Source organism: Tachysurus vachellii, chromosome 5 (assembly GCF_030014155.1).
Source record: "Tachysurus vachellii isolate PV-2020 chromosome 5, HZAU_Pvac_v1, whole genome shotgun sequence".
In the NCBI taxonomy this organism is placed as follows: Eukaryota; Metazoa; Chordata; class Actinopteri; order Siluriformes; family Bagridae; genus Tachysurus; species Tachysurus vachellii.
Genome location: NC_083464.1, coordinates 19747501 through 19775000, shown reverse-complemented (window position 1 = coordinate 19775000; position 27500 = coordinate 19747501). Strand labels below are relative to the sequence as shown.

Sequence of the window (27500 nt, the reverse complement as noted above, 5' to 3'; positions counted from 1 at the left end):
TTATTTCCAAATAATTATTAGCAAAAAACAAAAAAACCATTCACTTGGACCCCAATAAAAAAAATAACAAAAATAATAAATAAAATAATAAAAAATTAAATAAAATAAAAAAAAAAACACATCAGACTATTAGCCTATGTTGAGTTGGAATTACAGTTAACTGAACAGCAATACACAATTATTTAGCAAATAACGTGGGAATGAACTCAAACTCGGAGAAGGCGTGGTGTAAAACAGGCTGCACGGTGTCACAAGGGCGGGGCTTAGAGATGCTATATGTTTTTTGACTTGCACCACGAGGTTCATAACAGCGTTTCATACTTGGAAGAGGAAGAGAAAGGGAAGGGGGACGTGCATGTAGCTCATTTCACTCTACGGACGGAAGGAGATGGACACCTGAACGGGACATATGGGTGTAGAAACGGAGGGTTAGCCACTGATGCTGAATGGATGGGGTCGTTCCGACGTCACGCGGAGCCCCAGACGCGCAGCGCACCAGCCAACACAAGACGACATTGGCAAGCGCGAGGCGTTCTCAACCGCAAAGCTGTTCATGTTACCTCCAAACCAGTGAGTATTCTGTGTTTATCTTCATAATGTGGATCATATTAAAAATAGCAGCTCGATGTGAAAAAAAACAACAACCGTTTTTCGATGTAACAGACGAGCGTTTGCCTTTTACACAGGCGCTCGCGGAAGGGAAGATGCAGGAGACACGCGCCGTGCAGCGCACCCGCTCCTCATTATAAGATGCACAGTCTATTCTACGATGAATAATATTCTAAAAACGTGATGTGACAAACATGATAATGTAATATATGATTATGCGTTCGTATCACAGCACTATTTAACATTTAGTTTAATCGAATCTACTATGTGAAGAGACACCAGGTGGGTTCTGGGTTAGGTAGCCTGACATCTATGATTCTATCATAGATGATTAAAGGCAAATGTTTAGTTATTAGTTAAACCAACTTTAAAATGTTCAACTTTTTGCTTGCATTAAGCCATACTTGGGTATGGCAAAAAATAAATACCAGCATTAATATGTCTTCCTACGCCGTCTGGACTCGATGTAATGTTCCAGAAAATACAAAACCATACCAGGATCTGGGTCTAGGATTGAATGTATCTTTTTCTTTTTGCATTCAATTCTTTAGATTTTATTTATTGTACTTGATATATCATATTATTGCAGTGATGTTAATTTAACCTACTAGCAGCACTCATGCACACCGAAAAAAACAACAACTTTACCTTCATATATTTAATGTACATGAATTAGAATTTCTTCAGGCTTGCTTGGTGTACATACCTCTGATTTTATGGTGTGTCTGTCTGTCTGTCTGTCTGTCTGTCTGTCTGTCTGTCTGTCTGTCTGTCTGTCTGTCTGAGGGCTATGCATATGGCGCGCTTTAATCATCCAAACATAGAGTGTGTTTAGAGATTAATCCAGAGACTCTCGGGCCTCGATATACAATAATACGGAATATTATGTTAGCCATATACAGTATATGTCGTTTACTGTGTTGATTCAGCCGCATTAAAGTAACACAATTTATTAAACTTTCCAACTTGAGGAAGCAATACCTAAGACCGCATGTGGAAAAATGCTCTCTCTCTCTCTCTCTCTCTCTCTCTCTCTCTCTCTCTCTCTCTCTCTCTCTCTCTCTCTCACACACACACACACACAGACACACACAACGTATGTATCATTTTCATATATCGAATACTAGCTCAAATTCAGCTCGTGATCAGTACTAAAACACGGGGTATATTTGTCTTCCAAATACGACGTGTGAGTTTGTTTTTTTTTTTGCTTTCTTTTTGCAGAATCCTCACCATATAGTCTGAAGTAAAGGAGCCAATGATATAGGTAATATTTTATTATTATTTTTTAATAATTTAATCATTTCAGTTTGTTAGTTCAAAAAGCGCATTATGCACTCAAAGTAGGTTGTAATGCGGTGTCAATTTATAATTACTTTACAGTCCAGTACATGCCTATAATCTTCAGCTTGAGATAGCAAAAAAAAAATATTCATCCTCTACCAGTAAATCCATGCAACAGTGAATCCCATCCGTGATTACAAACGCTACAGGAGAGCTAGAAAATAAGGGAAAACAATCACATTCACGGCTTGTCATGTAAGTGCTGTTAAACAGCAGCATATAGTGTGACGCATTCTACAGCACTGCAAGCCTAAAGAAAAGTAAACCGACCAGAAACAAAGCCCAAAAATCTACTTTTCTCATTATGTGTTTAATGTGTAAACAGTTTCATGAATAAAACACCAGTGTGTGTTAATTGATCTTATTAACACTTTATTATTGCACAATTGTGACACCCGAGGTGCTGGACCAGTGATGCTGCATAACACATCCACAGTTCAGCCAATCGTACAATATTTTGGCTAAGAGAAAATTATGAATGATAGCAGATTGACTACGGGCTTAAAAACAGTGATTTATTAAGATCAGATTGAAATTTAGTTTACATTGTAATCTGTATATTTTTGTACATTGTTAAGTATAATTTGTAGCACACTGACTCAGGAGAAACTGTATTTTGTTCAGATTCTCAGCCATGTGTTGAATAAGAATGACAAAAACTTTCTAACTTACTTTCTATATTTATTATGAAGCAAAAGTCTTCAGTATTCACCACGATAGATTGTAAAAAGAAATCACTGTCATTGTGCATAATATACAAGTAAGTATGTGAGTAAAAAATAAAAAGAACAATAATTATAATAATAGTACAGTAGTTGTAACATGTTGAATTACTTAAATAGTGTCCAATTGCTGTATTATGGGAATTAAGTGTCACTTGCTGTGTGAGTGTTTTTTGTAAACACATTTCTTTTTTTTGTGTCAGTAGTTGGTGAAAATTCTTTGCTGCATAGATCCTTAATTCCTTGTTTCATATCACACAGGTGATTTGGCTAATCAGTAACAGATAAAATATGGACAGTTTGTAGTGTAAACACCATTCTGGGGACATTAGCAAAATAATTAAGTGATAGGGAATGGACAGAGCATAGTGTAAATGAAAATGTTTGAACTTGACCCATCGTTGTCATTTTGGCTGGCACAAAAAGCCATACTGCATGATTTGAAGACCCCCACCCCCATTCTCTCTCTCTCTCTCTCTCTCTCTCTCTGATTACAACACCTCAGAGCGGTAATTCAGAATGGCTTCTTGCATAAAGGCTTTTAATTGGACTAAATCCTCTTTCATTTGCATATGCACTGTTTGTGTGTGTGTGTGTGTGTGTGTGTGTGTGTGTGTGTGTGTGCATCCAGAGGAAGACACAGAGATTTTCCTTAGATAAACAAATAGATGATAGACCTGATGGTGAATTTGTGAACAATAAAAACAAACACTTTGGGTCTTTACCATTGTGTCATTTTGAAACAAGTATCCACATTTGCAGGGAGGATCTTTGCCCTTTTCTAGGGATAGAATCACATCATTTGAGATGGAAAGAACCATTAATGTGCTCTGTATGTGCCTACAGATAAATGTGACTTTGACTATTTATTATGGGTCTTGTCATTAACACAGTTTTGTGAGGATTTGAGAGAGAGCACATTTAAAAATGATTCTGCATTAGCCAAGACAACATTTTTAGCATTTATAAATATTGGGGAAAATAACATACGCTACTACTCTCTGTTGATTACATAAATGATTGCATAATTATCTATCTCTGAACTTATGACATTTTTCAAATACAACCAGTTATATGCTGATTAAATTACACTGAATGAATGTTTTGTTAAAACACATTAAATACACAGAGTCCTAATTGCAGAGTTAATCAAATTTCTATTTTTAGGTCTGAATGCGGGTTCCTCATTTTCCCCATGGCTTGAAGAGAAGGTTGGCCGAAGGGGTTGGCTGTTATCTTTGGTTATCTAGCTGTATGAGTGATGTAAGTTCTTCATAAAGCTAGATAACCGAAAGTAACAAGAATCCCATTACACACCTGAAAGGCCACACCTATCCAACACTCCATACCCTTTGCTTTTTCTTCTCACAAGACATGAAATGGCAGAAAGAACAGAAACGGTAAGGTGCTTTTCACCAGGCTGTGTGATTTGACACAGAGAGCTGATATAAAGTGTACTGTAACAGATTGTATACAGTGTTGAGCACATTATTAAGGGTTGTTAAAGAAATATTGAAGGGCTGTTTAAGAAATATTCTGGAAATGATTGGAGAATATATTCAGTTTGCATTTTTATATTAGCATTTAGTCAGTTTTGGTTACTGACTAATCCATGCTGGGTTAGGGTTAGTGTTATTGCTGAAAACAGCATTAGTCTCTCATCTCTCAGGTTAAAGGTTCAGTTTTTTTTTTTTATAGATTCCACATATTATTGTTGCACTTTCAGCTGATTTCACATTATTACATTGCACAAGTGAATCGTCCAAATTATTTAATGCAAAATGTAAATGGAATCACAAAATTATATTCCTCAGGTTTCTCTGACAATCATAATATGGCCTGTACAAACATGATCATGTTTAATCTCCTGATCCCAGAACACAATGAAACACAGGCAGTGGCTTAATGTTGCAGTCACATGGCCACTGGGTTTCACAGATGCCTTCAACACAGTACACCATGTTCTAGACAGATTAGTTCAATATTACTGCATCATTCATTAAGTTCATTAGGAAACTGAAATACATTTCTGACTGGTCAGTAAGAAAGATGTTACATTTTTAATACTCAGTATTTTGATCACTGTTTTGACTGATTTTGAGATTGTAGCTATTCTAAAATTTGGCAGCCAACTCAATACTTTAAGAGCATTTGAACCATGGGTCAGCACTTGTGTGAGCTATTATTTTTTTTGTGGCTCCGAAATGTTCCCGATGGTAGCTTGTGCTTGTTCATGCACTGTGAATGGGCTGGAATACACCCACGTTTAGAGCATGAGGAGAAAAACTGGATAAGATGATAGTGAATAGTTAAAATGCTTTTTTGTTCCTTACTTTGTGCCAGTGGTCAGAGCTACTGACCTAGAACCGTACTGCTGACAGCAGCTATTAGGAGGACAATCCCACAATTTGAGGTAGCATAGAAGCCAGAGCCAGCTGGAGGTCTCTGCCTAATCAGATCATCACACCTTTACACATGATCTCATTCAGAGTTACACCATTAAGTCTGGACAAGATGCATTACTTCTTTAGATTAAAGCTGGTAAGGGCTTGTAATAAGAAATGTTTAAGCAAATTGTTATAGTGACAAAACCTTGGTTGTTTAATCAAGGCTAAATTTGTTCATCGTAGTGTTAAAGGACACAGTGTACTTATTTGACAAATGTTGTTGCTCAGCTTGGCTTAAAATTGCAAGCAGTCAAAAGATGCAGAGAGAAATCAGGAAGAAACTGTAAAATTGCGTAACAAGTGTAGTATGTGAAAAGCTATAATTTGGATAAACAAGGGATCAGTGATATACAGTTTATATGAATCATTCATGTGTGTCTTTTCACATAAACAGCCTCTGCCCTTGGCCATGTAATAAACAACGGCATCAGCTGATCGGTCACGGTCAGGGCTGCCTGGTGCAATGCAGCTGCTGCATTACCGTATCATTTTGTATGGTCTCAGCACAGCACTTTATGTCCTGTTGTCTTACATGTAAGTTTCAAGGAAATAACAACATCCAATCAACAGGCTGGAACAGCATTATAACTCCCAACACACACACCTTTTTTCTTTTAAGTGGAGTCTAAATGACATTTCAGGAGAACAGGATTTTGTCATGCATCTATATTTATATACAGTTAAATATTGGTTTCAGTGTAACTATAAATGTTTATAAAAGCCATTAGCAAACTTCAGCTCTATAAACAGCAATTGTATCCTACCCCTCCTTTCCCTTCCCCTCTCCTCTCCAGTCAACTGTTCAGTCTATAGAGCTAGAACACTTGTCAAACAGACTCAATGGGCTCCTTTACCACACTTTCAATACTGTCCAGTCACAAATGCTGAGTTGTAGTTAGAGCAAAGCCAGCCAACCCCTGTCGTTGCTCTTCTTTCTATCAAACACACCAACTGAGACTCAAAAAGCTGCACCATGGGACAGGAAATTAAGGACTAAATGCTTGTCTCTTTAGTTCCTCCAGCCTCTGCTCTACTGTCACCCCTGTTGAGATTTGAATATACTTTAGGCAAAGCCAACTGGTACACTCATAGAACAAAGATATTAAATAAGGTAACTGCAGTAGTGCAGGTCAACTTTGAAGGTCAGTATAGTATGGCCTTATAGATGTGCAAGGTTACCTAAGCTTACCAGGAGAAGCCTATTCCTCACACATACCTTATATCTGTAAGGAAATCAGAACAAAAGAAAACCTATTTGAAGAAGACTTTCTCCTTTATCACTAATATGTATAATTCTGCCTTGCTACTTTCCTGCCTTTTTGTTACAGTCAAAGCAAATAACTAGGAGGATACTGGAGAATGATATTTAGTGAGCCATCCAATCAAAAGCTAATTTCTTAAAATCTGTGATCAATCTACAAAAATGATTTTTTTTTTCTGTGCATAAGTTACATAGCTGTTCAAATATTGGCTGATTGTCAGACTCATGCTCTAACACACCTACAGGTTTACTGAAAGCATACAATCCCATTGTTACCTCAGCTGTTAATGTCAGAGGCTTTACAATGGTCCCTATTCACTCTATTTGCATAAGGCATTTTTCTAACAAGGGCCTGGAGAGGGCTTAAGAGTAGGCCCACTTTAGATGGCCGCTGCAAAAAATGTCAAGCGCCAATTAGAGAAGGTTTGCTGCCATTCAACGGGACTACACCCCTATAATTCTACTTCTAACTCGATCCCATCCAACTCTCACACACTCTTTCCCCCCTCAACTTCAGTTTCTCTGGACCTCCGACCAGTATCACCTGAAAACTAGGTCCACCTCTCAATATGCCACTTCATTTCAGAGGAATAAGTTTCCCAATGTTTCATACTGTAGCCCCCCTGTTCATATGGGAAAGGCTGAAACATTATGAAAGATGAAAGCTTCTGTCAGGATTGAGAGTTGATGTACAAGTCAAGAGATGATGCTGGGTAAAACTTGAAACATTCTCTGTGATATAGAACATTCCTGGTTTGAGCTACATTTAACAGCAGAGAATTTCTTAGGCTTTTGAATAAAAAAACAAAAAGGACAATTAACAAAAAATAATGTAGCCGCTGCAGTGGTATATAATTAATACCCTGTCAAAAAAAGCAGCCATTTTTACAGTCTTAGATATGTACATGTGTGCGTTCATTTAAAATTCATAATGCATATTGTAAGGAAAGAAGCTCGGAGAAGGAGAGTGATTGCGTGATCTCACGTACTGTAGATGGCGGAAATCATTTTTGTTCACCCTGGGCCACTGTTGGTCCTTCCCACCACATTTCCCTCCGTTAGCATTCTGCTGCCACGCAAAAGGATTTATGCCTTGCTCTCTTTCTTTTTCATTCAATCTCTCTGTGTAGATTTTTCCCAGCCTTGATTCTCAGATGGTTGAGTCTGATTTGCATACATTTGCATAATGAAAGTCATTTGCATGCTCCGGGGCAGACTGTACCATGTGAACAGACATTAAAAGGTGTTTGTGTGTGTATATGTGTGTGAGTGAGTGTATGTGTATGTGTGTGTATGCCCACATGTCAGATTGGGTGTACCCTCGAACACTTTCCCAGCCCAAAAAACTCATGTTTACGTTTTCATGGTCTTTCTCCATTTTCGCTCTTTCGTACAGACGTCCAATTTCTGTTGAAAAGATGCCAGCGAAAGGGATGGAAAACATGGCGGATGTTAAGGAGGAGGGGTGGTTTGGTGTTGAGACTCTCTGTGCCCCACTATGCATTGCTGCTCTCAGCCCCTCCTCTCCCTGCCTGCCTGCCCCTTCCTCTTGTGACGAACGGCAATCCACGCTTCACCACCATCTTAGAGAGTGTTGGCATGAAATGGAAGAGGGAGGAAAAATAAAAGAATGAGCAGGTAGATCCACCATTGCTCTCCTCTATTTCACACACACACACACACACACACACACACACACACACACAAACTCCCTCTTCTTTCAGCACAGAGACTTTTTCTTAATTACAGCAGATGTGTTTCTTAAATGTAAAAATCAGATGTCGCTGGCACCAATGTGGGCGGGACTTTTTTATACTCACTTCTATTAAATCATTAGCTGCCACAATAGGGGAGTCGAAGCAGGCATCTGTGGGGACAAGATTGAATAGAGTGCCATCAGGGATTTTGCTGCCCTCCTCACCGCCATGCCAAGCACTGAGATGGCGAGCTGCCATTTTGAAGAAAGCTAGCGAGAATTTTTTCTTACATCTTCAGGCACCACAGTGAAGAGCATTGTTGTGCACAAAGATGCAAAACAAATGGAAAAATATGACAAATTTGACAGTGTGCTGCTTATATTATTACAGAGATTATATAGCTTTTAGAAGACCTAAGTATATTTACAACATATGTATACCCAGACCAGGGTTTATTAATAAGTTTAATACCTGCTTAACTAAAACACCAGCTACAGTCATCTGGTCTGATTAACGAAATGAGAGTAGAAAAACAATGCTGCCCATTGTCCCAAATTTGCTCAGAGGGCTGTCTTTGTTTGGGTCCAGACATGCCATGGCCCAGCTGATATAGTAAGGGGCAAGTGTCACCCTCCCAACACAGAGCAAAGCAGGGAAGATGCAGTAAGTGTGAGGCCTCATGAGGGTATACCAGACGTAACATTTAGATATTTAACATTAACAGTTGATATTTTAAATCAGGTAACATTTTATTCTCTTATTTGATAACAAGGTTAACTTTGAGTCAGTGAACTGTTTCTATTTCAAGTTCTGTTGTGTGTAACACCATTTAACTGATTTCTGTTTCAATGTCTATAAAACAAGACTTGGTGTCGAGTTTTATTGTGCAATTGTGTGCCAGTAAATAGGTGGTAATGTAGTGGATGAATCTGACTTGGAGAGCCCTGAGGAAATTATGCAGGGCTAAAACAATACAAAACAGGAGCACTGCAGGGGCTGCCTGTAGAGAGGAGATGATGGGGAGCAAGGGCGCAGCGAAACCTTGTGTCTGGGAGCGTGTGTAAGAGTGTGTATAGCTGGGAGGCAAGTAGGGCATGGGCAAGGGGGCAGACACTCTCATGTCTGCACATACACACCCACCCCTCCTTTTGGGACAGCCAAGCAGCTGGTCTCCTGCTCTCCACGCAGGCACCAGTCTTGGGAACAACCGAGGCCCGCAAAGAAATTGGGCACCCTGGGCCCCCCAAGTCTGAGGGTGTCTGTACACCCCTCCTTGCTGTCTCACCTCCCCCTCCTTCTACCAGCGATGCCGAGGGCCTGGGAAGGGCTTGAAGTTCATGGCCAGACCGCCTATTGAGCTGACAGGCCGAATGTTTGCTCAATTCAGCCCCCCATTCAAGCCTGAGTGGGGAGGGAGGGGAGCAGTTACACAGTAGCACTGCAATGGCTATTCATTCAGTGAGAGGGAAATCAAGAAAGAAAGAAAGTAAAAAAAAAAGAAAGAAAGAATGATGGAGCAACTGAAAAGAAGGGTTGCATATATAAAAGTGAGGATTCTGTGTGCCGCATTTGGCTCCAAAAGGGTTGTGCCCACCAACATACCCAGAATCTAAACAGATCGTCTTTCTATAGCGCTAACACCCCCTGCCCCCTCCTCTCTTCCAGTCCTGCTGCCTAGCTTTAACAGGACACGTGCTGCGGGTGTAAATTCACCTCATTCAGCTCGATGTACAATGACAACAGTGTGCCGTCTATTTCCTACGGTCGCAGTGGCATACCCTCACCCTCATTCTCAACACTTGTCTGTACTTCCTCTCACCCCAATTCACTACAGTCTTTCTTTTTTTCTGTTTTCAATCACCTGCAGTTACTTTTGCAGTCTCAGTCAGATGCTAGATGCAGTGAGACTTTAGAAAGAGTTTTCTTTTGGTTATATGTAGAGCATATAAAGCATAAAGCTAATCACAGCTAATCAAGTGTAAAAGGGTGTAATCACATCACTAGCAATAAGATTTTTCAAGGTGCCAGAATCACCTGCATTTTCTGGCACTCTACCTCTACCCATTTTAATACAACTCAGATTGCTTTCTTTGGTCTTTGTTTGCAATTTGACAAACCTCTAAAAATAAAGCAGTTGAAGGAGATGATGTCGGTCAGAACCCATCAGACTCTATCTAGCCCAGTGTAATTCCATTTCTAATCAATGTGTACTGAACCAGAAGTAAAGGTCCTAGTAATATTTATAATGATGATGGTGGTCTGCTTGCTTTCCTGTTTCCCCCTTGACCTTAATATTTTAAGTTGCTTGTCTGAGCTATGCAGCAGAGGCTGGGCTTACTCCACCTCAGTACTGCAGAATTAGGATCTATCACATGCTTCGTCTTTGCTTTAGCCTCAGAGCGTACCAAGTGCTGAGACTTTATCCTCAACTTTATCCTCAATCTCCACCGGGCACTTGCTCCCATTACCTGAGCTATAAGTTCCATTTGCATTTGCAAGTTGCATTTAATCATCAAATTACTAATTACTAATATATTTATATTTTTAAAATAGGCAAATAAAGTGCTAGTGAATTAAATTTCTCATTAATGGTACCTACAGCATCCACAATATAATATCTAAACGTTTCCCCCTCTCCTTTTCAGGTAATGGAAAAACAGAAGAAAACTTTGTAGAAAAGACATGTGATCATGGATGGATCAGTGCCTGCTGATGAAGTTGTTGACCCAGCTATCTGCACCATTTTTTGTGTGCCCCAACATTATTACACTGAAGCACTTTATATGCCTCTTTATTTTGTTTGCACATTTTGTGTTTTTTTTTTGTAAAGTCAATTATCTATAAGAATGTAGTTTATTATAATCTGACATCCTCACATTAGCTCTGCAAACCTGGATGTGTAATTGAAATTGTTGAAAGCAATTTCATTTCAGTCTATTTGCCACAATACAAAATGCTGTTTTGTTTTTTTTTTTACATTATTTTATAGTTTTTAAACTATAATAATATCTTACAGGGTCAACCATTAAATACATTAAATGTGTTATGTATGTAAGTATATATCTAAACCAGGTCAAGACAATCACCTAGTCATATCTGCTTAGACAGGCGGTTAGCATAAACTCAATCTAGCATAAAGCACTTTAAACATTCATATAACCTTTCCTTCTTCCCATTCTCATGTTTTGTATTTAATGTCACAGGCCAGGCTTGAGAGCATCTGCTATTATGAAAATGACACTGTTTAATATGATTGTAATGTTATGTTTAAAACAAGTAGCTAAATATTAGACTAATGGTGTAGGGATCATGAATGTGAGACCCACGGCAGCAGTGAAGGGTTACTGCACTGCAATTGAACTCTGTGTGTTGATATTTACACACCCGGTATAGAGAGAGCTGTTGTCTTTATTCTCTATGCAACTGAGTTGGTCATGCAATCATTAATGATCAGTGCATGACCTTTCCTGAGCAGATGGAACATCCTTTTTTCAAATTTGAAAACAATATTTGAAATGTTTTAAATACTGGGGTAATTAAGGAGAAGAAACACTTTGCATAGTTTGTGTTAATTTTTTTTTTACTGTATTTTGTCTATGCAGCATGATTGAGTCTTCATGCACAAGAAATAAGTGATAATCCGAATTTTTTACATTTTTACATGAGCTTGTAAAAAAAGTGTATGTAATGTAGATTGTAAATGTAAAATACTTCTTCTTCTTCTTCTTCTTCTTCACTTCTTAGTAGTAGTAGTAGTAGGAGGAGGAGGTTGTTAGATCGTTTCCTAATCTGTTGTTACATAATCTTAAAATTCAATTTGGGCAGAGGCAAACACATATTTTAATAATCTATGCAAATATATTAATGTTTGATCATATAATGAGAATTGTGCAATTGAGTTTGAGACCTATTGAGACCTGCTATTTTGGACAGCGATGTCCTTAAATCCTAAGTCAGTAAACAAGCAAGTCATTTTAATTTTACATAAAAATTTAAAAGATATGTGAGTACTATAATTAAAAATCTTTTACTATGCAATTTATTGTGGCGTATATGTGTGTTATATTTCGGATAATATTGTGGTGTATATATGTGTATCAAAAATATATTTCCTTATGTGAGGTTTTTGTCATTTTTTGATTTTAGGCAACTTGTTTAAGACTAACATGGTTTACTTTATTATTAGACCATTTCTGGCAATGAAAACATTTGTCGTGTAATGGATATTAATAAAGTTTTATGCTGAAAACAAAGGAGAATTGTGCATTTCTGTTTAACAAGCAGTGACAAACAATTACGCTGGTAATTGTGAGGTTTTCAACAACCCCATTATAGTCTCGAGTATCACTGTCTCAAGTATCACCTTAGAATTTAGTCTACTGCATATACACTAATCTAGTATGACCAGAGACATATTGTATTTTATATACTTTAAATATTTTACGTTAGAGCTGCTATTTTACAAGCAAAACATTAATGTTTGCATGATTGTGAGTCACACATCAACTGAACATGTGTAGGTGGACCTTTTTGTTTCTTATATGCTGTCAGTAAGTGCATTTACAGTCAATCCATGGGTGTTTACAGCTGAAGCATTTGCAATAAAATAACTCGATGCCTGCATTAATATGTGTAGCAAATAATATCATGCCCTTATAGTGCAAGCAATATCATTGTTGTGCTTGTTTTGGAGTGACACACAAGCTAGACAAACATTTTTTCTAATTGAGCTCCAGACATATGCAATGCAGTCGACGGAAGGCAGATTACAGAATTCCACTTTAATCTACAGCTCTGTTTATTCAATTAATCCTATATATAAATAATACAGAAGAGATCATAGCGAATCAAGGCCATGAAGAGTTATGGATGGTGACATGTCTTAATTTCTTGGATGTGCTAAAGGCCCCTAATCTCTTAGCTCTGACTGTGCCAAGTGGCAGAGTGCAGAGTGTACTGTAGAGTGTAATAAAGCTGATATTAAAACACTTTTCGGTGAGTCAATACCACAAGGCAACAGAAGGCACATAACAGGATTAGCCTTGGCTTCTCTATTCATGCCTTCATCAAAGCTGGGTCACCTATGGGGCAGGAGCCAGAAAGTCCTCTCTCTATCAAACAAGTAACTGCTTCATTTTTAGAGCATAGCTATTTAAAACCCAGGTTGTAATTGTTGGGGAAAATTAAAAAATTGCAGTAAAATCAGCAGATCAGCAGCCCGTCATTACTTCTCAGTCTACATTTCTGTGGTTTAAATTAATATATTAAGCACATTATTCAAGCTACTTTGTATGAATTCCATTTGTTTGAAAAAGCACTAATTCTAAAAGTTCTTAAAAGTCTTCTATATTGCCCAGAGTATTTTAAAATGCATTACTTTTCCTGTGAAGTCAAATAAAAAGACATGTGTCCAGTTTGTTTGTCGTCCTTGTAAATATCTAAAATGTTAATATGTTAAAACATGTTGGTTATCTCCAACATGCTGATAGAGTCCTGGTGGAGTGTGTTTATTGAGGTGGTTGGTCGCCTGAACGCTGAACTCGCCTCTCTCCCACCATGATTAGCATGCTAAAGCACCGGCGTTCAGGAGTCCATTATGTGAACTGTGCAGAGAAGCTCTCTCTCTATCCTCTTGTTTACCAGTTGCCAGGACACCAAAAGAGCATCCATGGCTGAGCAGTGGCCTGTGCCAAGAGTGAGCAGTTGATTTGCTCTTTTAATTTCTGAATAAGCCCTTGATTGTTAATACAGTGGTTATCACCTGCTGTTGGTAGGAGAAAAAAAAATCGCCCTTGCAAAGTGGCAAAATGAAGGACTGACAAACAAAATGGCTGATGAATCTGGTTAGATTTAGACCAGGAGAAAACATATTGATGTACAGTCAGGTTGTATTCTATTTACATTAGACCATGTTAAGCACATAGATGACCTTATATGGACATTTCTGTAACATTGTTATAAGCTAATGCTGATGTAAACTAAAACTTGTACTGCCATTATGATGGTACAGAACATTGGACAGTGGCCCCGTTCTACTATAAAATATTACCTCTGGGTTTAACAGGAAATTTCCCCTACATCAAATTTAAATAGCTTAATATACACCAACTAAAATATTGAATTTCATTCGATATGGAAACAAGGATATCCTTTTTAAAAATCTAATACCTTATGCAGGCACATCCTAAATATTAGCAAACGACGTAGGTGTTGAATGATTTACATCGATATGTAAACAAGTGGGAGAGAGAAAGAGAGTTTAGTGTATTAATGTGTGTGCCTTATTTGTAAGTCAAGTAGTTGACTCTGTATTGGAGTACCAACACGTTTCCCTGAAGGAACTGAGAAATATTTCTAGACAGAAGACTCTGCCATCATCCATCACTTGTGGTGGTCTAGCCCTGTCTCAACACTTTTCTTTCACTTTCTTTTTGTTTGTACTTGTCTTCATTAAGAGCCCAATTCAAACAGTCATTTCTTCCTCACTCCATCCCTTAAAGCATCAGACTTCAGAGTGTACCAATGATATCTTACAATCTTTTATTTATTTGTTTGTAAAAAATTGTAAAAAAAAAAAAAAAAGGTCAATTACCGATTTACGACTGCTCTGTAGGCTCTGATGACCATTAACTCATATTTATAGTGATATATTTATTTTCCTCTCAATGTGAAAGAGAGATGCAGTAATATGGCCTATTAATTTCCATGTCCAATTCTGTTGATATTGATTTCTTAGTGCTTTTGCTTTTCTACAAAACTACAGAACAAAACTAAATGCAATTAGGTTCATTTCACTTTTTAGTTGTATGTTGTTATGTAGCTCTGAGTCTTTATTTCCTGGAGGAACGTTGTTTCTTTTTATGGTTGAAAGGGCAACAGTGTGATTTAATTTAAAGTTGTAATAAATTTATTTACTATAATAATATGGATTTCAAAGTGATTGCCTACAAAGTGATGGCCATACTCCAGCTGTGAGATGTGTCTGAGTCACTGTCTGTCTGGCTTGCAAATCCCGCCATTGGGGTACAGCGACTAAAGTCACTCTAGTAAAACAAAAGAAAGAAACCTAAAGTGGAGGGTGTGAGAACAGAATTTACCCTGTGCATTCAGATTATGGGAAAACAAACTGTCCCGTGGGGCGTTCGTATGTAGACAGGGTCTCTGTGGCCCACTGTTCTGGCATGAATGACGAAGGCCCTGCTGTTAGGAGAGAAGAGTCTGCGGAGGGTGTGAAGAGTTAATGCTGACAGCTGAACAATGGGAGTTTTTGGGGGCGACAGGGAGGAGCATGAGGGATGGGTCTGGGGTCAAGGGGACCTAAGGGGGTTCAAGTTCAAGGATATTGTCACTGTCTGCCATTTTAAATATGCATAGCCTTACTTAAACTTCTCCCAACATTAAACTCAAAACATATACAACCCTCCTTCCTTTATCATGGTGGAGAAGACTGTGTTGGAGAGCAGAAAGAAAGTGAAGCAACGTCAGCTGATTAATGAGACTCTATGCTAATGCTCGGGGACTTAAGACTCAGTGAGTGTGGGAATGTTGGAGGATCTCTGCTGCTGATAATGTGTTGGGATTTTAAGAAGCAGATCACACAGATATTTCATTTCCTACCTTTGAGTCCATTCTAAGTAAAATATTGTGCCATTATCCTTCCATCTGTTTCAAAGACTTTTCTCCCATCAGCATTGATACTGGAAAGCTTTGAAAAAAGTTCTGAATGGGTAAAAAATTATTCAGTAATGTTTTATGATCCCTGGGCCACTTCCATCTTATTTTCCCTATCCGACCAAACAGGCATTTTTTTATTTTGATGTGCCCACATGTGTCTCTCTCTCTCCCTCACACACACACATACACACACACACAGAGCAAAAAAGTGTGAGAAATACAGAGACTGAATACATTCTGTGGTGTTGTTGTAACACTGCTAGCAGTGGGCCCTGTGCCATGCAGCACCTCTCCATCACTCCCTTTCTCTTTATAGCTTTCATGCTGCCTCCCGGTTGCCTTGGCAACTGGGATGGCACTGACACAGACGAGTCTGCAGCATTGAACAACACACACGCACACACACACCACACATGCAAACACACTCATAGAGCATATTCATATTCAATGATGAGAAAAACAACACTCTTTTTTTTTTTTTAGCCAAACACACATTACCAAAAATGTTAAAAAAATAATAATTCAGGGTGTCTGTTTATATGAATACAGGCCTGTCTATACGGATCTTAATTCACTATTAAATGTACAGTACCTACTGTACATTATGTATTGAATCAGCACATGCACAATCGAATGACTCTACACAGTCTGAGGTTTTGCTCTGAATAAGCAGCTAAAGTCGTAGCAGAGCAGGTCAATGCCAAAGCAAGTAACACTTGATCCCCATTATTTGTGTGTGTGTGTGCCCGTGTGTGTGTCTGTGTGTGTATGCGTGTGCAGTTTAACACTCTCATTAAACTCCTAAAATTAAGCGCTATGTGGCAGAGCAGTCGGTCACTTGACCTCTTAGTGTGCTCTTGTCCTTTGGTGAGATAAAACCAAAAACCTGTTTGAATTGGCCCTTCAGCTGTCAATCAAGTCTTGAACAATAACCAATCAGAGAAAAAATTAAGAACTGGCAAAGCACTCAACCCAAATGTACCTTAAAATGACATAATGTCTGACCAATCCCATTTGAGAACCAGAAACTGTTGAGGTGCCAGAGACCCACAGAATTCTCCCATATTTACACAGTAAAGGAAGAAAAAAGAAAAAGAAGAGATGGTTTTGAGAATTTAATCCGTTCATGGGCAGCAATGCATTTGTAGCAAGTAACAGCAGGACTCACTGTCCTTTTATTGTTGTATCAATAAGTCTTAATCAACATCATCCAAAGCTTAGACCTGGTCGGTGACTAAAACTCCTTTTTAGCACACCTCATGAATTGTAGCATATCTTATCATAGCTCTGAGTGTATAAGAAAATATTAGAGCAGAAAATGCAGGATAGTAACTGGGAGTCCCTTTCACCACTCTAAATGACACAAAACAACCAAGTCATTTATTTAGTGAAGCTGTTGTACTAGACATCAATTTAATGCGGTTTAGCAGACTCAGCTGATTTTCTAAAAAAACAGAAAGCAGACTTAAGGGAAATGTACAGTGCTTATAGATTATAGATTAGCAGACTGTGTTTAAACTCATCTTTAAAATCTCCTGCATGCTTATTCAACTTCAGAATATGGTAATAGAAAAGAAACGCAAGAAATGAGTATATTCATTGAAACATTTTTGGAGTACAAATTTCATATACCCCAGTATTTTAGTCTTAGTAGAGATCATATAATGAATATATAATATCATCTCACATAAACATGTTTGAACTGTACAGTGCTAGATACCATTTATGTATGAAACTGTCTTATATTGTTGTCTAGATGCAACTTTAATTCATCACATATGGCTTCAGGATTAATCCAATGAGACCCCAAACTCAGACAGAAATGAGAGCTGAGGTCCTAAACATGGGATCTACTCCATAGTGACACTTGCAATTTAGACTTCTTAATTAAAGTGCAGAAATGAAAGGGGTGCAGACAGAACTAAAGAAATGAAAATGAGACGGGGTCCTCCAGACTGTCTGGGCTAGAGTGTGGGAGTGTGTCACCCTGTGCATGGGTGTGTTCTCGGAGTGGGGGTGTCTGGGAATTGACTTGGTATTAAACAACCTGATTAAGAGTTCTTGTCAGAACCCCCATGTCCCCCATATCCCACTCTTTCAGGCTAAATGCATGATTGTGCATGCATACACACACACACACACACACACACACACACACACACACGCATATGCACACAGCAACAGACTACACACAGACTAGGTCCAGCCACGGTCTAGTAAAGGATATAAGACGCGCCACAGCCACACAAAGAGCAAGTGTTGAAGGTCATATAAGTGTGCTGCAATGAGCTTTCTCATGCTAATGCTCATACTTATACATGCTCAGTTTGATGGTGAGGATATTGTATGATTTTCTGTGGTAGATGCTTTTGAGATCTAAAGTGTGATAGCATGAAGATTCAGGCATATGAATAAAGGGACAAAAGTTGATTTTGACATTACTAAATATACATGCACAGTAAAATATAAAAAATGTATGCATTAGAATAAGGATTTACACTAGTATTGTAGTATTGTGTTATATTTTAAATTATATAAATAAACGTAAATGAATTGGGGGAGTGATGTATAAAGCAACTACACAACTACCAAAACATGTAAAATATCTCTATCTATCTATCTATCTATCTATCTATCTATCTATCTATCTATCTATCTATCTATCTATCTATCTATCTATCTATCTATCTATCTATCTATCTATCTAGGGTTGTCACAATTATTAATAAAGCACAAATGGAAATGGTATTACACTAGCACTCTATATATTCCCAGGAATTTCATACTCATGGTATCCTTAGTCTAGAAACGAGTGAACCAGCGTTGTTTTCATTTATTAAAACTTCAGAGCACTTTTCTATGTCGTTCTGAATAAATGTGTCTGCCAAATATTGTGAATGTAATTGTAAAGAGAAATACACATAAAGCATCATTCAAGCAAAATGCCCTAATTAAAAGCTGTTCTACCAAATATAGAAATATAGATTTTGAATACAGAGCATTTGATTAGGAGTCTGAATTAATTAAAACAAAAACCCAGTGATGGAGTGCAATGCAAACAAATTGACCAAATAATTTGAAATTATGTAAATAAAATTACCGACAGAAATGTATTAATTCTCTCTAACACCTATATCTTACAACCTTATAATAGTATAAGCAGAATAAAAGGCATCATACACGTTGTTAATATGAAATATATACATTAAAATTGCTTATATATATTAAAGAGAGCCGTTAAAACTGAATAATGCTTCATGCTCAACGAACAGTTGCTATTGTTCGGCCATGTAGGCCATGCTAGCTCTTATATTCAAACCCCAATTAAAATACAAGAAAAGGAAAAAACCCTGTGAGATCCATCTACTTAACCTATATTTACTAACCAATCACATGTCAGCAAGCCAGATACGTCATATGTGTTGAGCTGGGAAACCTATAACTCACCTGTTAGTATAATAAAGACCTTACAGGTTTAGAGTGCAAATTAAATAAAAAGGGCAATGTAAATATCTATTTGTTTGTTTGTTTGTTTGTTTGTTTATTTATTTATTTATTTATTTATTTATTTATTTTCTAAGACTATCCATGATTTGCTTCCAAGTAGGCACACGACCTTGAGTTACAGATTATCCTAAAATATTTATATGTGCACAATTATTATTAATAATAAGCAATGAATAATCAAATGATACGAGTTGAAGTAGAATTAAACCAAATCTATAATACGAAATTTGAAGTTCGACAGTCGCGTGCTTACAATATTTGTGTGTGCGTGTGTGTGTGTGTGTGTGTGTGTGTGTGCGCGCGTGCGTGCGTGTGGTTAACGAGTGTATAATTGTGGTTTTGAGAAATGTTGCATCTATCTATCTATCTATCTATCTATCTATCTATCTATCTATCTATCTATCTATCTATCTATCTATCTATCTTAAATAAGTCATAACTTAAACATAACTAAGAAAAAACTGAAAGCATTTTAATTGTTGTGGAAAGGAGTAACTTTTAAATAAAAACTAAAACTAAAAAAAAAAACAAAAAAGTTCGAAGTTTTCTGAGAACTGAAATGCTACAGTTTTAATATATAATTTAAAATTATACATCCATAACTCTATGTTTATATTTTCTCTATGTGAAAATCTTTACAAAGGCCGCTTTATTATAAGGATATATGGAACTCGTGAGAGAAGTGAATAGCGAGCACACAATTCCTGAAGGAAATAGCTAATAGTGGCTGAAAGGTGATTTGTGAGAGGAGGAGGAGGAGGAGGAGGAGGAGGATGCTGCACTTCGTTGGTGGAATATTAAACGGCGATGAAAGCTGCAGCCTCGCCGTCTTCATTCTGCATCTCTTGTCTGCCGAGAGGCGGCTAATGAGAGACGACAAGCTAGTGGCGGAGTGACGATAAGCAATTGGCATGGAGTCGTGGGAAACTATAAACAAACAGCTGCCACCGGCATTTTTTGATGGTTCTCAAACGCTTCTAATGAATGCTTGTAGGCCTGAATAGCAGTCATAGGGATTAGTAGGCTTCTGCCATTAGCTTTGCCCTAAAACTTCTCTAACCTATTTACAGGTTAATTTTTTTAATGAAACATTTTTTTGTGTGTTTTTAGTAACATCTAACCCTTAAGCGGAGATGCACACTGTCGTTCAGCACCTATCACTGGTGATATCTTTTGTATTTGTATTCTTAATATAGCTGACAGGCAGAACAATTAGAAATCTCCCTGTGGTCAATGGATTTAGCTACAGGAAGAAATTAATTGCTGATAATCAGTTAGAATTAATGAAAATGATTTAAAAAAATTATTTTATTTAAGAACGTCCATTTGTATGTTATTTTAATAATATAATAATGAACATTTTGCATTAGACAGACAGACTGAGAGAGTATTAAGGGACATGCGAACGAATTGTGGTTAAGATGTCGATGGGTCATGGACATGGCCATAATTGGACATAAGGTGGGTATTAAACATTGTAAATGTCCCCTGGGATTCAGCCTCGGGGCAGAGGCCTCCCTCAGCTCACCCCAGTATCCTCACAACCGGTTCATCTCTGTTAACAAGGTCAAACCTTCAATTAGTCTTGGGTCAGGGGCCAAAAGTGTCACCGCTAACATATGCTTGAATAGGTTCAGCAACAGGTCCATAGCACTCATATGACTTTTGGCATAATGAATGCGGTTTATTCATATTCATAATTTATGTGCAATTGTAGTGATATTTGCATTTAAATTTTTTTCTTAAAACACCATATTTCCCAGATGAACACAGTGACTAAAACTTCAGAGATGACTGGACATTGTGGATTACCTGATGCAGTAGAATTAAATGAAATTCCAGCATATTATTTCTTAAGCAGCTTTTGCTCACTTGAGGTAACAGCTGTAAATTAATTGTTAAAAATTTAATGCTGAAATGAAATCTGAAATATCTGCAAGTTTGCAAAATTTTAAAATGATCTGTAGGTGTGCTGAATCTCATGTCTTTGTCCACTTCTCCCATTTTTCAATAACCCACATAGATATATTACCAACCATTTTGTTCTGCAGGTCTCAAAAATTACACAATTTGGAGTTCATTTTAGCAATCTATGTTTTTGGCATAGAAAAGAACACAATTGGACAAATTAAGGATATTCTTCATATTCATTTCTCGTTGAATGTCTATGGCCTGGACTTTCTTCCTTTGATTTCTTTTATTCCCTGCGGTATTTCTCAGATGCTAATAACAGACTTGTCTATCAAATGTCTCCACCCCTGGAGTTAATTGGTGCTGCATTTTTTCGGGCCATGCCCTGAAGTTTGGGGCATCATTAGATCAGTGGTAGTTACCTCCCCACCTGCCTTCTCTCTGCCCCCCCCTGCCAGGTCAGCCCTGCCCCCTCAATACCCCACTCACCCCCTATGGACCCTTTGAGAAGGCCGACCTATATCTTTTCTCACCAAGTCTTTACCAGACCATTCAGAATGGGTTCTAAGTAATCTCCCATGGTTGTTTTTCACATTTGTAGCATGCAGAGACAAATTCAGATTATAAAATGTAATTCAGACAGCTATTCACAATCCACTTTAAATATATTTCAATACACAGTACCTGCGTATATATACACATGTCTTAGTCTATTACTATACATACATACATACACACACACATATATATATATATATATATATATATATATATATATATATATATATATATATATATATATATATATATATGTATATATGTATATATGTATATATGTATAGTAATAGACTAAGACATGTCACCCAGAGGAAGTTAAGTTCTTATGAACCTTGGCTCCTCTCAGGGGTTCAATCCTCATGCCATTTGTGCTGCTGTATTTAAATCTGAATCAGGAAATTTTGCAGCTATTGGCATGGCACAATGCTATTTGTAAAAAGTATTAACTAATTGAATACATTTGTCATAATGTAAGAAATAAAAGTAAGAAATAGCTGTGACATTCCCAGTTCTGCCCTCTCTTATACTGATCCACACTAACTCTGGGGCCTAATGCTTCTTTTATAACTACTGAAACTAAGGCCATGGCACATAAGAACAAGCAGAAAGGCACAAAGGCCCAGGCTAATGGGACTTCAGTGTAATTGGCACAAACAAAATACTTGGCATCTTTGATTAAATGTCTCTCTCTCTCTCTCTCTCTCTCTCTCTCTCTCTCTCTCTCTCTCTCTCTCTCTCTCTCATCTTTTCTCTCTTCTTGCCCTCAGTACAGGTCCCTTCCTCCGGGCCCATAGCTTCCTGGCACTGATGCCAGTGTCTGTGTGCCATCTCGGGAAGCAACGCATCCCCCTGCTGCTGATGGAGCCTTTGAGTCTGGAGAATGGGGGTATTGTGAGGAATTGTGGGTCATCACTGGAGTGGGTATCCATTTGCTCATATGCAGGCCCCTCACACACACGCAGAGAGAACTCAGAACAGAGTGCCAACAGCGGATCTTAAACTTCACAGATTTAAAATGCCCCCTTCGGAGGAGGTGGCAGTTTGTGTGTGTGTGTGTGTGTGTGTGTGTGTGTGTGTGTGTGAATGACAGAGCATGGCATTGTTGGTATGTCTGCTCCCTATGAAAATGGATGGTTTTGATTTACTTGGATAAGATTAAGATGTTAGAAATCACAGAAAAGTAAAAAAAAATGTTGGTCAGTTGGAGTATCTTATAGTATTTTAAATTTCCTGTGGTATAGGTTCTATCCAGTAATTTTTCAAATATAGCTAAAGCCACATTTATTTGGCTTTCTTTAGCAACTAGTGGATCTTTGTGAATGCAATTAGGATGAAAAATGTTAATGAAGCCTAATGAAACAGGACTGTAGGAGAAGGAACATTGGACTCAGCTTCAGCGCTGTGATGCCACCTACTTGCCATAGATGGCTTTACAGACTTTCTCAAACTCACAAAGCAAGAATGGCACACTAACATGTATGCTTCTACACAGTTTGACTATCTATTGGTGCTAATTTTTTGACTGATGACACCCCTGTGCTGCCGGAAGCATTTCAAACACTACATATTTTTCTGTCACTGTGGGAGAAGAGAGAATGTAGAGCCCATTTCAGGCTATGTCATCTATTAATGCAGCCGGTTCATGGACAGAATGGCTCATCAACATGCGGTGGCCCCACTCTGTGCATTCACTATGCTGCCCTAAGACAAAAGAACATTGTACAGCCTTCTTTTTTAATTATGATGGGAAGATGCAGAATGTGTAAACTGCTGCCTGTGTGCATGTGTATGTCTTGCTGTGGTGGTGTGAATCACAATGTGTGAATGTGGGAATAGGAGGTGGGGTGATTGTTTTTACTCTATGTGTAAAAGCTATTTTTATCTGTAAATCACACAGTGCCTATATGACTGCATATTTTCTGTGATTTTGTGTGGTCTTATTGTATGGAGACAGCAATATTGTGTGTGTGTGTGTGTGTGTGTGTGTTTGGAAAGGGGTGCAGCTGCGAATGTATTTGTTGCTTGTTGCCTTCATGGAAATTGGCATCCAATAAAGCACCGGCCACAAAGGCTGTTTGTGTTCTAGGGGTGAAGAGGACTGCTGCAAAGAATAGGAGAAGTTGGGAGGGGTTATGGGGAATAGACAAGAGCAGGATTCCCATCAGAGTAATGGTGCCATCTCAGAATTCTTGTCTCTCTCCCTATTGCCCGATTAACACCCCTGGATGAAGCTCCCCCAGATTAGAAACCCGTTAATTAAGACAGATACAGAATCCCCTCTGTTTTCCAACTGGGATTTTTCTCTTGCTTAAATCACAATGTATCACTATGGTGATGAAAATAACAATAGGAGACAGAAGGCATTCTAATAAATGGATACATTATGTGACATATCACTAATATTAGTAATATTGATTCAGGCCTGGTCTTAGAGGTTGCAACAATTGAATATCACTTTATACACTCACAGCGCATAGCCTTTAATGACTGCTGCACTATTAACCTGCCCTGAGCTCTAAATCCACAATCACTTCATTGCTCATTGCTCAACTAATGTTAAATTTCAATACATTAATATACAACTTCAATATTAATATTCATGCATAATGATTCAAAATATTCCTGCAATATTTTCTTTAATATACGGGTGATAATATATGGGTGAAATAAAATACACTACAAAGAACTTCTCTAAGTTCTACAATAATATATTGTTAAATGTGTTTTAACAGTCACAAATGCTTTTGCTCTGCGGGCATTCTCTGATAATATTTACAGCATAATGTTTTGTTAAAGGACCTCACCATATAGCTATTGTAACACTGCTGTGACTGTGTTGTAATAATGAGTAAATAATAGTTTCATTTGAACTTCTTTCAGAAATGTTTAATGCTTTTGTATTTATATTTTGCAATTGATTTTTCAACAGAAATATACGATTACATTTTGCATGATATTTAAAAATACATTGCAATTATTATAAACAGACAAACAGTAAATATTCATTCCACTAAGAACGTAGAAAGGGGTAAGCTACAGTATATTTAAAAGGTCATTTATACGGTGGACAAATAGGCCTTATATTGTGACCTGTATTTATTATAAAATTTAAGACCTTAAAGTTATTTTTAATAAATATAGTAGGCAAAAATCAACAAAATACTACGATAAATATCTGAAAAAATTAATACTGATTAATACCAGTTGTTTATGGATGTAATGCTAGATTATATTATATCCTGCCCCACACCCAGTGTTCCTGAAATAGCTTATGGATCCACTGTGGCTCTGAACAGGATAAAGTAAATGATCGTTAATAAATAAATGATTAGATATTTTAATGTAATATTCTATTTTCCCAGGGATAGTGAGATGAATCAGGCTTTCACAGGGGGCCCCCTTGTGGTTTGTAACTTTTATATATACCTTTGAGAAATGTGTTGGGGAGCCAAGAGTGTGATGTTGCTTAAGGCCTCCAAAACTGTGAGCCTATTACTCAGTGACAATATATTTGTGTTGAAATAATCTGAAATGATTTACCTTTTCCGGACCCCCAATGAATCTAGACTTACTAACTAGTCTTGTAACTATACACATAACGTTTCCTCAATAATTAATAGTTACTAAATAGTGTGTTCAGATGATTAGCTAAGCAGCATGTAAGTGCGGTGAAACTGTTAAAATTGTTTATAATGGTGGCATAACCATCTTATTGATCTTCATTTTACTCCTCCTCACACAAGTCTCATGCTGAAGATTGCATCTCCAGCCTGAAAAAAAAAAGCCAAATAAACAAAAAACAATAAACTCAGCATTTACTCATCTGCAGAGATGTATGTGTGGTGCATATGCCCCAGCACTCTCACATACTCCTTTAACAAGACACACTCTATTAAGACTGCATGAAGAGTCACCCCACTTGACACAGCCTGACCTCTGACCTCAGGGTCATGCTTTCCACAATGCCAGGAGTGCATGAGGATGTGACAGGGTCAAGGGGGGGCTAGGCAATGTCTTTGTCCTCGCCATGTCTAACCTGTTAACACTATAATGCTTTAAGTGGTTTTCCTGTTTAATAATTGCCCAAAGAATACTTAATAATAAAGAGGGTTTGCAGGGTGGAATCGAAACATTTATGACCAGTGAAATAGTTAATAAAAATGAGTATACTGTTCATGAATTCATGAATGCATCATTCATTTAAAATCAGATATAGTTGTTAGTGTTCAGAACTGATTAGAAAAACAAATATGGTCTAGACTTCATTGCCACCAGTGTGACATTACTCTTTCTTCAGTCAGGTATTTTTTAAATTAGGCACTTGAAATTCACTGCTCTCAGGGGAAGCAGGTGTCAACTGGACCCGTCTCACACAAAAGCTCTCTCTGTATTGTGGTCGATTGCATTCAAGGGCTGAGAACAGCACAGGAATATGTCAAGTGAAAAGCTCTTCTCTGCTCTTTTTGACGAGAGTGGCACGGGGACAAAAATCCTGTGTGCATGTTCACAGACATATTACTTTCTTGGTCTAGAATATTTCAAGATTATCATTGCCTGCAGAATATTTCCTGTACAGTATATATCCTGTATTTGATGTGTGTATTTATCATAGACGCACGCACACAGCCCTCCCAGTTGCTGTCTCTCAGCAGGCTGGTGTGGAGCATGTGAAGGTTGCCTGGAGGAAAGACAAGCTGAAAGAGCTGGCAGACCCTGAACACAGTCTGCCTGTAATCCTGTTAAAATGAGCTAAAGCAAAGGCACTCTCTTCATGCAGAGAGACAGCAGCAGACTTTACCCACTCCACACACTCCCACTGACTCATTTACATGGCCATGCTTTACACCCTGCAGAGGGCTGGCCTGCCTACCTGAGGTAGGCACACACGCACACACACACACACACACACACACACACACACACACACACACACACACACACACACACAACAAAACTACTATTTTGGACCACATTCAACTGTTCAAAGTATCCCGTGTATACAACTGCTTCAAAAAAAGCCAATAGCCAATTTAGGTTAAATGCTGTTAAATTTCATAAGAGAATCAAATAGTAGCCCATGTTCTTTTTTTTATTCTTGTATACTAAACCAACCAATTACAGAAAGTGTTTTCCATTGGTCTTTTCATCATTGTAACTGTGATTAGATGATTAAGTACTTGACAGCCTTCAGCCATTGTTAAGACCAGCTGCTCACCTGTCTGCATGTTAAAGCATGGGAAAAACCTACAGCACTGCTTCACGCAGACACGCCACCAGAATAGGACGAAACTACACTTTCAGAAAAGGGGGAGGAAGTGTGTGTTATTCCCACTAACACTGAGTGTACTGAGCTTCAGGCGCTTCCAGAATCACGGTATCAACATAAGACATCTAGCTTTATTTTCGCCTTTTGATGTCAGAAAGTGAAACTGTGCTAATTACGAGGAGGAGACCATCTGGACTCGGTGTTCCCCTTTCACGGTAATTGGAGGCGCCATTAAGTGTTCATGCGAATTAAACCCCCCCCCGCCTTCATCTAGAACTCCACACAATTACTTACATTATCACATGATCTGCAGGATTAAAGACTGCCATAAACACATTTTATAAAATAATCTACATATTACCTACTACCGTATCAGTTTGTCCTTTTTAAGTAGGGCTATTATTAGTAACTACTTTATACAATATACACCATCAAGAACAAATAGGTATGTTTACCTTGTAGCATTAACTCCATGTCATATTTGCACCTGTACCCAGAAGGCGC

The 27500-nt window shown here is 37.9% G+C and overlaps 1 long non-coding RNA gene across 1 annotated transcript; it reads left to right on the top strand.

The window, feature by feature from the left end:
- The first annotated feature begins 3974 nt into the window (after positions 1-3974).
- Positions 3975-12221, top strand: LOC132845896 (uncharacterized). The gene is made up of 3 exons (XR_009648451.1): positions 3975-4075; positions 7780-8021; positions 10726-12221. It is a non-coding gene; the product is annotated as an uncharacterized LOC132845896 (long non-coding RNA).
- The last annotated feature ends 15279 nt before the right edge of the window (positions 12222-27500 follow it).